The following is a 10,085-nucleotide window of genomic DNA, read 5'->3' as shown; positions in this document are numbered from 1 at the left end:
ATTATAAAGAAATGGACATATAGGATCTTTCGTAAACGAATGCATTAAAAGATGAGATTATTGCCTAGTATGTATGTCCACGTGTCAGGATACTAGAGGTACTTTCTCGCTATTGCAATGCGCGATAATTATGGTATCGCTTTTGGATCTAAAGGGTTATATGGCCCATTTTTAAACAAACGACTTTTTTATATTTTGCTATAACAATGAGATAGGACTTTAGAGATTCAATTTTTGCAGGTGTTTTCTATGCACGTATATAGGTCCTTATGGTATGCCGTTTAGATTATCCCATCATGTATATTTGCCTGCAATATTTTGGCTTTCATATCCTTATGATACTTACATATGTCTCTAAATATGTTTTATATGTTCTTTGCTGTTCTATATTTTTGTGCGTTTTTGGTAATTTTGTAGGTATAAATGTGGGTTCTTTTTAAAATGTGTTGTGATATATGTCTTAGATTGTTTTTATTTTTGTTGTGCCTCAGTTATGTTTTTCTAATATGTGAAGAATTTCACGTTTGTTATGGTGTATGTTCTTTAACCATCCTGATGTTAAGTATTGTCTAGAGTATTATATATGTGTTGATGTAGATGTTTAAATGTATATGTTTAATAGTTACAGTGTTTGTGTGTCTTGCCTACTGTTAGGTTTTTATTTGTATATGTATTCTTTTCAGCCCTGACGAAGTTCCGTAGGAACGAAACGCGTTGGCTGTGCCGTACTGTAAAAAGAAAATAAAGATTTTGTCACAAGACTGAAACTACGTAAATTGTGCTGCATTGTGCACCGTCCTTATTCCTCAACGTTTTAGTATCTGCGATTGCAGTGGAGCATAAGTGTAGCACGCTCCGGACGCCGCGTGCACAAACCAGGACCTCACTAAGTGACTCTGAAATGTGATGTGCTTAACCATGGTCAGCTACACTGTTTTTCTCTATTAATCCAATGGGAACCTTGATTGCGGTAGCATGATGCAATTTTAAAAATCGCGGTAGGCGTGCTCCGGCACCGCGGAGGCGGTAATTGGATGCATTTGAAAAAGGCAGACCTGGGCCACCAATTGCTGCAGCTTGGCACCTTTGAAACAACCACAGGGGGTTATATATGTGTAGGAGGGAGCCTCACATTTCCACTGCTCCCAGCGCCTGCTGCCAGTGACACCTCACCTGCTTCTGCCTTCAGGGAATGCTGCCAGAGACCCCTCACCTGCTGCTGCCTCCAGGGACTGCTGCCAGAGACCACCCACCTGCTACTGCCTCCAGGGACTGCTGCCAGAGACCCCTCACCTGCTGCTGCCTCCAGGGACTGCTGCCAGAGACCCCCCACCTGCTGCTGCCTCCAGAGACTGCTGCCAGAGACCCCTCACCTGCTGCTGCCTCCAGGGACTGCTGCCAGAGACCACCCACCTGCTGCTGCCTCCAGAGACTGCTGCCAGAGACCCCTCACCTGCTGCTGCCTCCAGGGGCTGCTGCCAGAGACCCCTCACCTGCTGCTGCCTCCAGGGACTGCTGCCAGAGACCCCCCACCTGCTGCTGCCTCCAGGGACTGCTGCCAGAGACCACCCACCTGCTGCTGCCTCCAGAGACTGCTGCCAGAGACCCCTCACCTGCTGCTGCCTCCAGGGACTGCTGCCAGAGACCACCCTCCTGCTGCTGCCTCCAGGGACTGCTGCCAGAGACCCCTCACCTGCTGCTGCCTCCAGGGACTGCTGCCGGAGACCACCCACCTGCTGCTGCCTCCAGGGACTGCTGCCAGTGACCACCCACCTGCTGCTGCCTCCAGGGACTGTTGCCAGAGACCCCTCACCTGCTGCTGCCTCCAGGGACTGCTGCCAGAGACCCCTCACCTGCTGCTGCCTCCAGGGACTGCTGCCAGAGACCCCCCACCTGTTGCTGCCTCCAGGGACTGCTGCCAGAGACCACCCACCTGCTGCTGCCTCCAGAGACTGCTGCCAGAGACCCCTCACCTGCTGCTGCCTCCAGGGACTGCTGCCAGAGACCACCCTCCTGCTGCTGCCTCCAGGGACTGCTGCCAGAGACCCCTCACCTGCTGCTGCCTCCAGGGACTGCTGCCGGAGACCACTCACCTGCTGCTGCCTCTAGGGACTGCTGCCAGTGACCACCCATCTGCTGCTGCCTCCAGGGACTGTTGCCAGAGACCCCACACCACCGAATTCCGCCACTGTTGTCTCATGTCCACAGTGATGGCAAGGACAGAGAAGATCCGTGCCAGTCCCTTCACAAGCGAGCAGCTGGAAGTCCTGGTGGACGATGTGCTCACACAGTACCCAAGGCTATATGGTGCCCCAAATGTCGTGGTAAGTCCTCAACAGTGGGGGGGAGGGAAGGGGGGCACACATGTAGTTGGACTGATGCAGTATGTGCCTGAGAGTGTGTGGTTGTGTCATGCACTGCCTAACATGCTGTCTTCAGGGGGAAGGTGTGTGTACCCAATGCCACAGGTTTCCCTGCCTGCACATGTATGTTTGAGTGACCTGTGTTGTGTTGTCAGCCATACAGTGATGCATAAAGTTGTTCATGCAGGAGTCAGGACAGTGATTGCTTGGCTGAATGGCTGTGTGTGCCCCTGTTGTCCATCTCAGTGTGAGCCCAGCTGGCCTGCACAGTCCCCGTCCAAAAAGACAAGGACACATCACGTCACTTACAGAGTATTACATCAGTCTTTTCTCATTACACTCCAGCTATGAGCCATCTCAGCACTGTAGATTGCACACGACCGGCCTTGTGCTAAGGATTTTGGATTTGTGAGATCATGTCCCTCGATGTGACATCCATGACTGACACAGTTATCTATTCATAGGGCAGGGACATTGAGGGCTGCGCAGTCTTGGACATAGTAAGTCTACCCCCAAACACAGGTTGATATGTGATGTTTGTGTTGCTCAACCTAAACATGGACTGGAGATGTGGGCAGGCTACACAGGGGTTTCAGTGCTGGCATCCTGCATGTGTGTGAGGTGTGCAGGGACTGTGTTTCCCCTCCCACCTGCATGGATTTACATCAGCTTTTCCAATGCAGATGTACCATGTGAGATGTGTCTCTGTTAGACATATCTTTTGATTTGTGATGAGTTTGTATGTTGCTGCTGTACTGACAGATGTAGGTACATAACACTTTGTCACTGATCATTTCCCCCTCTTGTCTCCCATGCCTGCAGCTCTAGGTACACCAGCGTAAGGCCGCGTGGAGGGCCATTGCGGCCAAGGTGCGGGCTCTGGGTGTCTCAAACCAACGGCGCTCCTACTGCCACAAGAGGTGGGACGACATCAGCCGGCTGGCAAAGAACGTGGCGGAGATGACCTTGGGGCTGCTTCCTCGCACTGGGCATTTGGCACGGCGCAGCATGACACCACTAATGGACCGCATCTTGGCGGTGACACAGCCCGAGCTGGATGCATGTTTGAAGGAGCATCAGCAGCAAGCCAGGGGTGAGCATTCTGGGAGGGGTGACTTTGACTGGGAGTGGCTGTATGTTTACAGAGCCTGTGCCAGCGCTGGCCTTTGTGATGTTGGTAGTGTGATGCAGTGGCATGTAAGTGGCTGCTGGGCTGGGTGCAGGTGTTACGCATTTGCCCTATCTGTACTTACAAAGGTAATTTGAGTACTGTGCATTCCCATTGCATTCTGAGTCGTGGTCTTCAGGTATCGTCTGCATTGTTGTAGTCTGGGGAATCCCATGGGAGGGGACGGCAGTGTACCCGTTCTGAGTGTGCCTTCATCAATGCGTCCATTGCATGCACTCAGATTTGGGAGCCCTAGACATCTGACAACAATGTGCACCAGTCTTTGTGCCCCAAAGTACAACATGGTGGGTGCCATGGGCTCATGGCCATTGTGGAATTTCATGTTGTCTGTGTCTGTGTTGTCCACTCCTGTTCCATCCAGATCTGTCAAGTAGTGTGCCCCCATCATGTCCCTAGGTGTGCTCAGAGTTATTTGTGTGTCTGTTTTAACGGACCCTCTATCAGGGTGTTGTGCTGTGTGGTCATCACATGGCTCACTTATGCCTGAATTTCCAGTTTCAACGCACTGTTTGAGTCAATATAGTGAGTTAGCAAAATGTGATTGCACAGGGTGGTGTGCAACATGTAGATTTAGTCATCTTTTGTTATGCATTGCTTGCATATGTTTGTTCTGTTGCTGCCACTGAACTGACCCTACATCTCTCTCTCTCATGCAGCATCTCCTGTGGTCACGGAGGGACAGGAGACGGACACCAGTGGGGGTGAAACAAGCACAACAGCTGCACAGGAGCCCAGTGACACAGATGTCACCAGCGACTCAGAGGGGGACAGGAGTCTGCTGGAGGAATCCCAGCCTGAGACGCAAAGTACCACATCTTCTGATGCCAGCGGGGATGCATCCATGTTGGCAGGCACAGGGAACGGGGACTCTGCATCATCTTCAACCACACAGCAGCCAGGGCCCACCCTCCCAGCCACTTCCTCTGGTGCTGCCTGTGTTCACCTCTGTAAGAGGGGAAGAGTGTCCTTCACCCAGGGCACCGCTGCCCCTGCCCCTGTCCCCCCTGCTGCCATCAGTGCTGAGTCTATGGACCTTTTGTGCCAGCTGTGTGTAGGCCAGACAGCTCCCCTCAATGCCTTCATTGGCCACGACAAAAAATTGGCACATGTGGTTGCATTCATGGAGGGCATACATTCAGACATGGGTGGGCTGCACTGGACTGTCCAGGCTTTGTCCTCCACAGTGACGGAAGCCCTTCAGCAGGCACATACTCACAATCCAGCTCCGGTCCCTTTGTCCACCCCCCTGGCATTGGCCACGTCTGACGATAGTGACCACGGTCCACATACCTCAAAGTCATGATACAGCAAAAGAAGCACACAGCATCAACAACCCAAACGGTCACGGGTGCAGACACCATCCCCACAGAAGACCAAAGCTACCCCAGAGTGCAAGGAAAAATGCCCGTCAGGCGACACCAGGGGCCAAAATGCAAAGAAGCAGACCTCAGGCTCACATGCCTCAGAGGCATCCCCATCCAAGGACTTTCCTGTCCCTAAAGCATCTCACAAAGAGAAGCATACAGTTTCTGTGCCCACTGAGAAGGTGGTGCATGCCAAGGGTACACCTAGGAAGGGCTCCAAGGCATATTCACCCACCACCTCGACTCCCATTCCAAGCCCAGTGAAGCGCGGGAAGGAGGGCACTAAAGAGGTAACACCTAGTAAACAGGGGATGGAGGGGCAAAGAAGCCAGGCAAAGCGTTCCGCTGGATCTAGCACATCACCAGAGGGAGTGCCAGCATCTGCAACTGATGCAGCTTTGGTGGTGAGTGTGCCTGTTGTGTCCACACCACTTTCCATTGATCCAAAGTCAGTCAAGCCAGTTAGAATCCCCAAGAAGTGGAAAGGCACCCATCCACAATCTCCCAGCCACACCAAGTCTCCCGTCTGCATGACTCCGCCTCCACATGCCACTACACCACCTGGTCCAAGCAGCCCTCCAGCTTGCCAAGCCACTGATAGCTCTATCTCAGCTGGTCCGCTCTCTCCCCGGTCAAGTGCCCCGAGACACAGCCGGCTCCCAGTCCACCTGACAGCCAAGTCTGAGTGGTATTCACCCTCACACACATGTCTCTCACACAGGTGGGCCTGTACTGCACATTGTTACCCCCTGACTGTGTCGCACACATTCCCTGAGCAGCCTCTCCTGGACATACTCGGCACTTCGTTTTTGCTATTGGCCTTGTTGCTCTTTGCTGTGTTCAAGTATTCCCTGTGCAGCTTCTCATGGACATACTCTCCACCTCGTTTTTGCCACAGGCCTTGTTGCTCTTTGCTGTGTTCAAGTATTCCCTGTGCAGCTTCTCCTGGACATACTCTGCACTTCGTTTTTGCCACAGGCCTTGTTGCTCTTTGCTGTGTTCAAGTATTCCCAGTGCAGCTTCTCATGGACATACTCTGCACTTTGACCTGCCCGCTGGCCTTGTCATTCACTGCTGTGTGCCCCTTGCCTGTGAAGCTGTATTCTGTTGCGAATGGACAACATTTCAGCTGTACGCTATTTCAACAAGCTGGGGGGTACCAGGTCCCCGATGTTGGCGGAGATAGCCAAAGACTTTTGGCATTATTGCCTAGCGCATCAGATATCGGTCATTGCGGAGTACCTTCCGGGGCCAGACAATGCGGTGGCGGATTGGCAATCACGCCACTTGAAGGATTACAGTGATTGGAAACTCCATCCATCCCTGTTCCATCAGATCCAAGCGCTGTGGGACCCCTTCCACATGGATCTTTTTGCCTCCAGACTGAACTGTCAGCTCGAAGCGTTCTTCAGCTGGAGGCCGGATCCCTTGGCGAAAGCAACAGATGCATTCACTCAGGATTGGTCCCTGAACCTTCAATACGCGTTTCCCCCCTTTCTTCTGATTCCCAGGGTGGCGAATCAAGCTTCTTGGCAGGGAAAGGAGATTGTGCTGATTACTCCTATTTGGAAGTCGCAGCCGTGGTTCCCAGTTCTCCTAGAGATGGCGTGCGACTGCCCGCTCCGCCTCCCGTGCTTCCCTCAGATGCTCCAGGACCCTCAGGGAGAGCTCCATCCGCTAGTTCTAGCGGGGCAGCTGTCCCTGATGGCCTGGAGGCTTTCCGGCAACAGTGGTCGTTGCCAGGAATTTCGGAACAAACTTACACCTTTATTCAACAAGCTTGGGCCCCTTCTACCAGAAAGAGATACGGATCGGCCTGAAAGGCCTGGTTGGGTTGGTGCTTGGAGAGACATCTGGATCCCGTGGAAGCAGATCTCTCTCACATATTGATTTTTTTATCTCAAAAAGCCGCCGAAGGTCTATCCTACAGATCAGTGAATAATTTTCGTTCCGCCATTTCAGCAGGGCATTCACAACCAGATGGCCGGCCGGTAGGCATGCACCCGGTGGTGTGTAAGCTCCTGAAAGGAATTCGCGTTTTCAATCCACCTAAGGCTAAGTATACTTCTTTGTGGGATGTTTCAAAGGTTTTGACTCTGATGCATGGCCTAATAATGAATTCTTATCTCGTAAGCAATTGTCAGCTAAGCTTGCCATGTTGTTATGTTTATCTTCATGCCGCAGGGTGTCAGATGTTAAAGTGCTTGATTTGGAGGGTAGAATTTTTTCTCCTGAAGGAGTGTCATTTGTTATCACTGCCCGCACTAAAACTTTTTCCAGGTCTATAGATTACAATGCTTTTCATTTGAATGAAAAACTTTGTGTGGTCAAATGACTTAAGGTATATGAGGATTGTACACGATCAATTCGCCCTTCTGGTTGTTCCAGGTTGCTTATTGCCTTACAGAAACCGTTTAAATTGGTGACTTCCGCTACTATTGCCAGATGGCTGAGATTTGTTATGTCAGAAGCAGGCATTGATGTTAATGTGTTTGGGGCACATTCAGTCAGAGGTGCTATGGCCTCCAAGTCATTCATGCTGGGTACAAGATATCATGAAAGCGGCCGACTGGTCTTCCAGCTCTACTTTCAAGCAGTTTTATTATAAACCTGTGGGCGATGTTGCCTCTGTGGTATTACATAAGTGTTAAACTAGCATAATCTGAAGCCTCCGGTCCTGTAATAGAATAAAAAATTAGCTAGCATTCGCGCCAAGAATTTTCAATTCTATTAAGGACACGGAGGCGAGGATTATCCCGCCCAGGGACAACTGAATATTGGTGATGATTCATGATGTCATGTTACCCACCCTGATTTATCAGTCGATGACAATTATTACGAGTATGATATTTCTGTTTCAGGCGCTGATCAGAAAGGAGACTAGACCAGATGGTGATCCTCTGAAGAGTGCGTTCCATGTGTTTCACTTGCCAGTTCTACGTTTCCTGGGGTTCCAGCTTTTTGGAGCGGTTTGGATGTTTCGCTGTGGTTATCGGACTTATGCTGATGGACTTGGACTCTGCTCGTTGGGCAAAGAAAGAGGAAGTGTTCCGGTTTGACTGACTGTTAAATAGAGCTAGTCTCTATGGTTGTTATTTTCTTACTATAAGCATTCTGGGAAGGTTATGTTATAATGTAATCATGATTCTCATTGGCTGCTGTTGGTTTGCAGTAAACGAAAGAGAAGCATAATCCTCGCCTCCGTGTCCTTAATAGATTTGAAAATTCTTGGCGCCAATGCTAGCTAATTTTTTATTCTGTGATGTGTTAAAGTCTGAGGCCAGATTGGAATGCATCAACTAGGTTGACTTGTTCAGTATGTTGACATGGTTGTATTTGAGAATCACAGCCACAACCAGTACTGCTTTTCAAAGAGATGACTTTTAATACATTATCAAAGACAATGTAGGATCTTTTGTCCTGTAATTATAGCAATCAAAGCAACTAATCAGATAGGGGGAAACAGTCTATTACTGTTGGAAAAAGCATGAGGGCCTGATATTGGGTGTGGAACTCTGGATGGGATATGCTGAAGGGCTCCTTTTAACTCTTCATTGGCTCTAAGGCTCGGGGGTTGTATTGGGACCTTCGATTGGGTAGAGACGCTGAAGAGAGTTTTTTTAAGCAGGCTGAGGGGCACGTGATGTTCAGTCAGCTGCTGCCTCTTCCATCATTGTTGTCAGTACGCCTATTGAAAGCGACGTTAATCTCTTATTAGGGCCTAATTGAATCACTTGTTGCACTTTTGTCTTCAAAACCCAATTTCAGGTATGGGTCTGACTTTCACTTTGCCAATAAGAAGCGGGCTTTGAATGACCAAGAGTAATATATAGGGTGAATAGTTATTAAGTGACTTCTGACGCATCCTGTAAAACGCTATAATTAAAATTCAGCGCTCCGGCATGAACAGTGAGCAGATTAAAAAAAAAAAAAAAAAAGGTGCATGTCAGGAACAACGTGGCGGCCATCTTAAAAGGTTGTTTGTTTTTACAATTAGAGATCCGCTGCAGGAAAGAATGGGAAACATTAAAACATGTGTATTGTCTTTCATGCTCCTCCTTTCTTTAGCAAGAGCACGAATCCAATCAAGTTCATCACAAATCAAAATTAGTAAAATCAAATCCAAACGCATTTTAAAGGGTAACGTGAAAAAATGTAGAATGTAAAAATAGAGACGTTTCTCCAGGGCACCTACACCTTGTTCAATGCACGGTTTTTGCTCCTGTCTTTGGTGGTTTTCGGTAGAACCTTCAACTGAGCTACAAAGCACAGCGAATCGAGTTTATACTGCATGGTGAGTATCTTTGTTAGTATTTTAGCCGGAAAGTAAAGTCGTTTTAATACTGTCCTTGGCTTCCCTCGTACCTATCGTTGGGCTTGTTTTGGTAAAACTTGCGCATGTTTGGGCGTCTTTCCAAGGTGAATCGTGCTTGTCTTGGATTTCAGGCCTGGCTTCTCTGCCCGCCTTCCGTCAGTGGGCGGGCTCCAGCGACGGGAATGCAGAGATGCTGAGTGACTGACTATTCTGTGTGGAAACCTGCGGCCCGGGGCCCAGCCTGCCCGCCCGTACGAGTGAGCCAGCGCCCAGGCCTGAGGCCAGCCTGAAGACACTGGCGTCTCCCTTGAATGGGACTAATGCTGGTGAGTAAGTACTCATCTCAAGGCAGGCCACGACTGACTGGTGTCCGGCTTAGCCACGCAGCTGCCTTTGTGGCGCGATCCGCCACCCGCGAGCCACCCGGCCTGGTGTTGTATTGTATTCAGAAGCGCCCGGCTGTGTCCGAAAGCTCCGGGTCTCGTGCCGTGGAATGTTGAGGAGGGCTCGCTGTAGTCCGACTGTTAAGGCTCGGCCGTTGTCCTGCTGACAAAGCTTCTCCTGGTGGCCAACTGAGGGCCCGAGTAATAAAGATATTTACTTTCTTATCTGCTAACTTTGTACTAGGGTTTTGATTGACTTCTGCTCCCCGCTATTACCCCCGAGGTCCCCAGCTTTCCAATGGTCTAAGGCACCCGCTTAGCTTTAACCCGTGCTGCCGCTCGAGGCAGCACCTTGTTAAAAGGTGCTTCAGTGTTCCGTGGGTGAAGATGTAGGCCTCGGAGGTCCCTGCATTGACGTCTTTGTAAGACTTCTACTTTTACCTATTGCCTACCTTAAACGATGGTGACTAA

The 10,085-nt window shown here is 50.0% G+C and overlaps 1 protein-coding gene across 3 annotated transcripts in view; it reads left to right on the top strand.

The window, feature by feature from the left end:
* The first annotated feature begins 9,366 nt into the window (after positions 1-9,366).
* The window catches only part of SMAD2 (SMAD family member 2), a 291,794-nt gene continuing 291,075 nt past the window's right edge, over positions 9,367-10,085 (top strand). The window contains exon 1 of one of the 3 annotated variants that reach the window (XM_085629486.1): positions 9,367-9,557. The gene's annotated coding sequence lies outside the window, so the exon portion shown is untranslated. Of the gene's footprint in view, positions 9,558-9,712; positions 9,816-10,085 lie in introns of those variants that run through there. The other 2 variants (XM_085629495.1, XM_085629504.1) reach the window with 2 other exon arrangements.

The sequence above is a fragment of the Triturus cristatus genome, chromosome 2_1 (genome assembly GCF_964204655.1).
Source record: "Triturus cristatus chromosome 2_1, aTriCri1.1, whole genome shotgun sequence".
NCBI classification, from domain to species: domain Eukaryota; kingdom Metazoa; phylum Chordata; class Amphibia; order Caudata; family Salamandridae; genus Triturus; species Triturus cristatus.
This window is presented reverse-complemented; position numbering and strand designations above follow the sequence as displayed.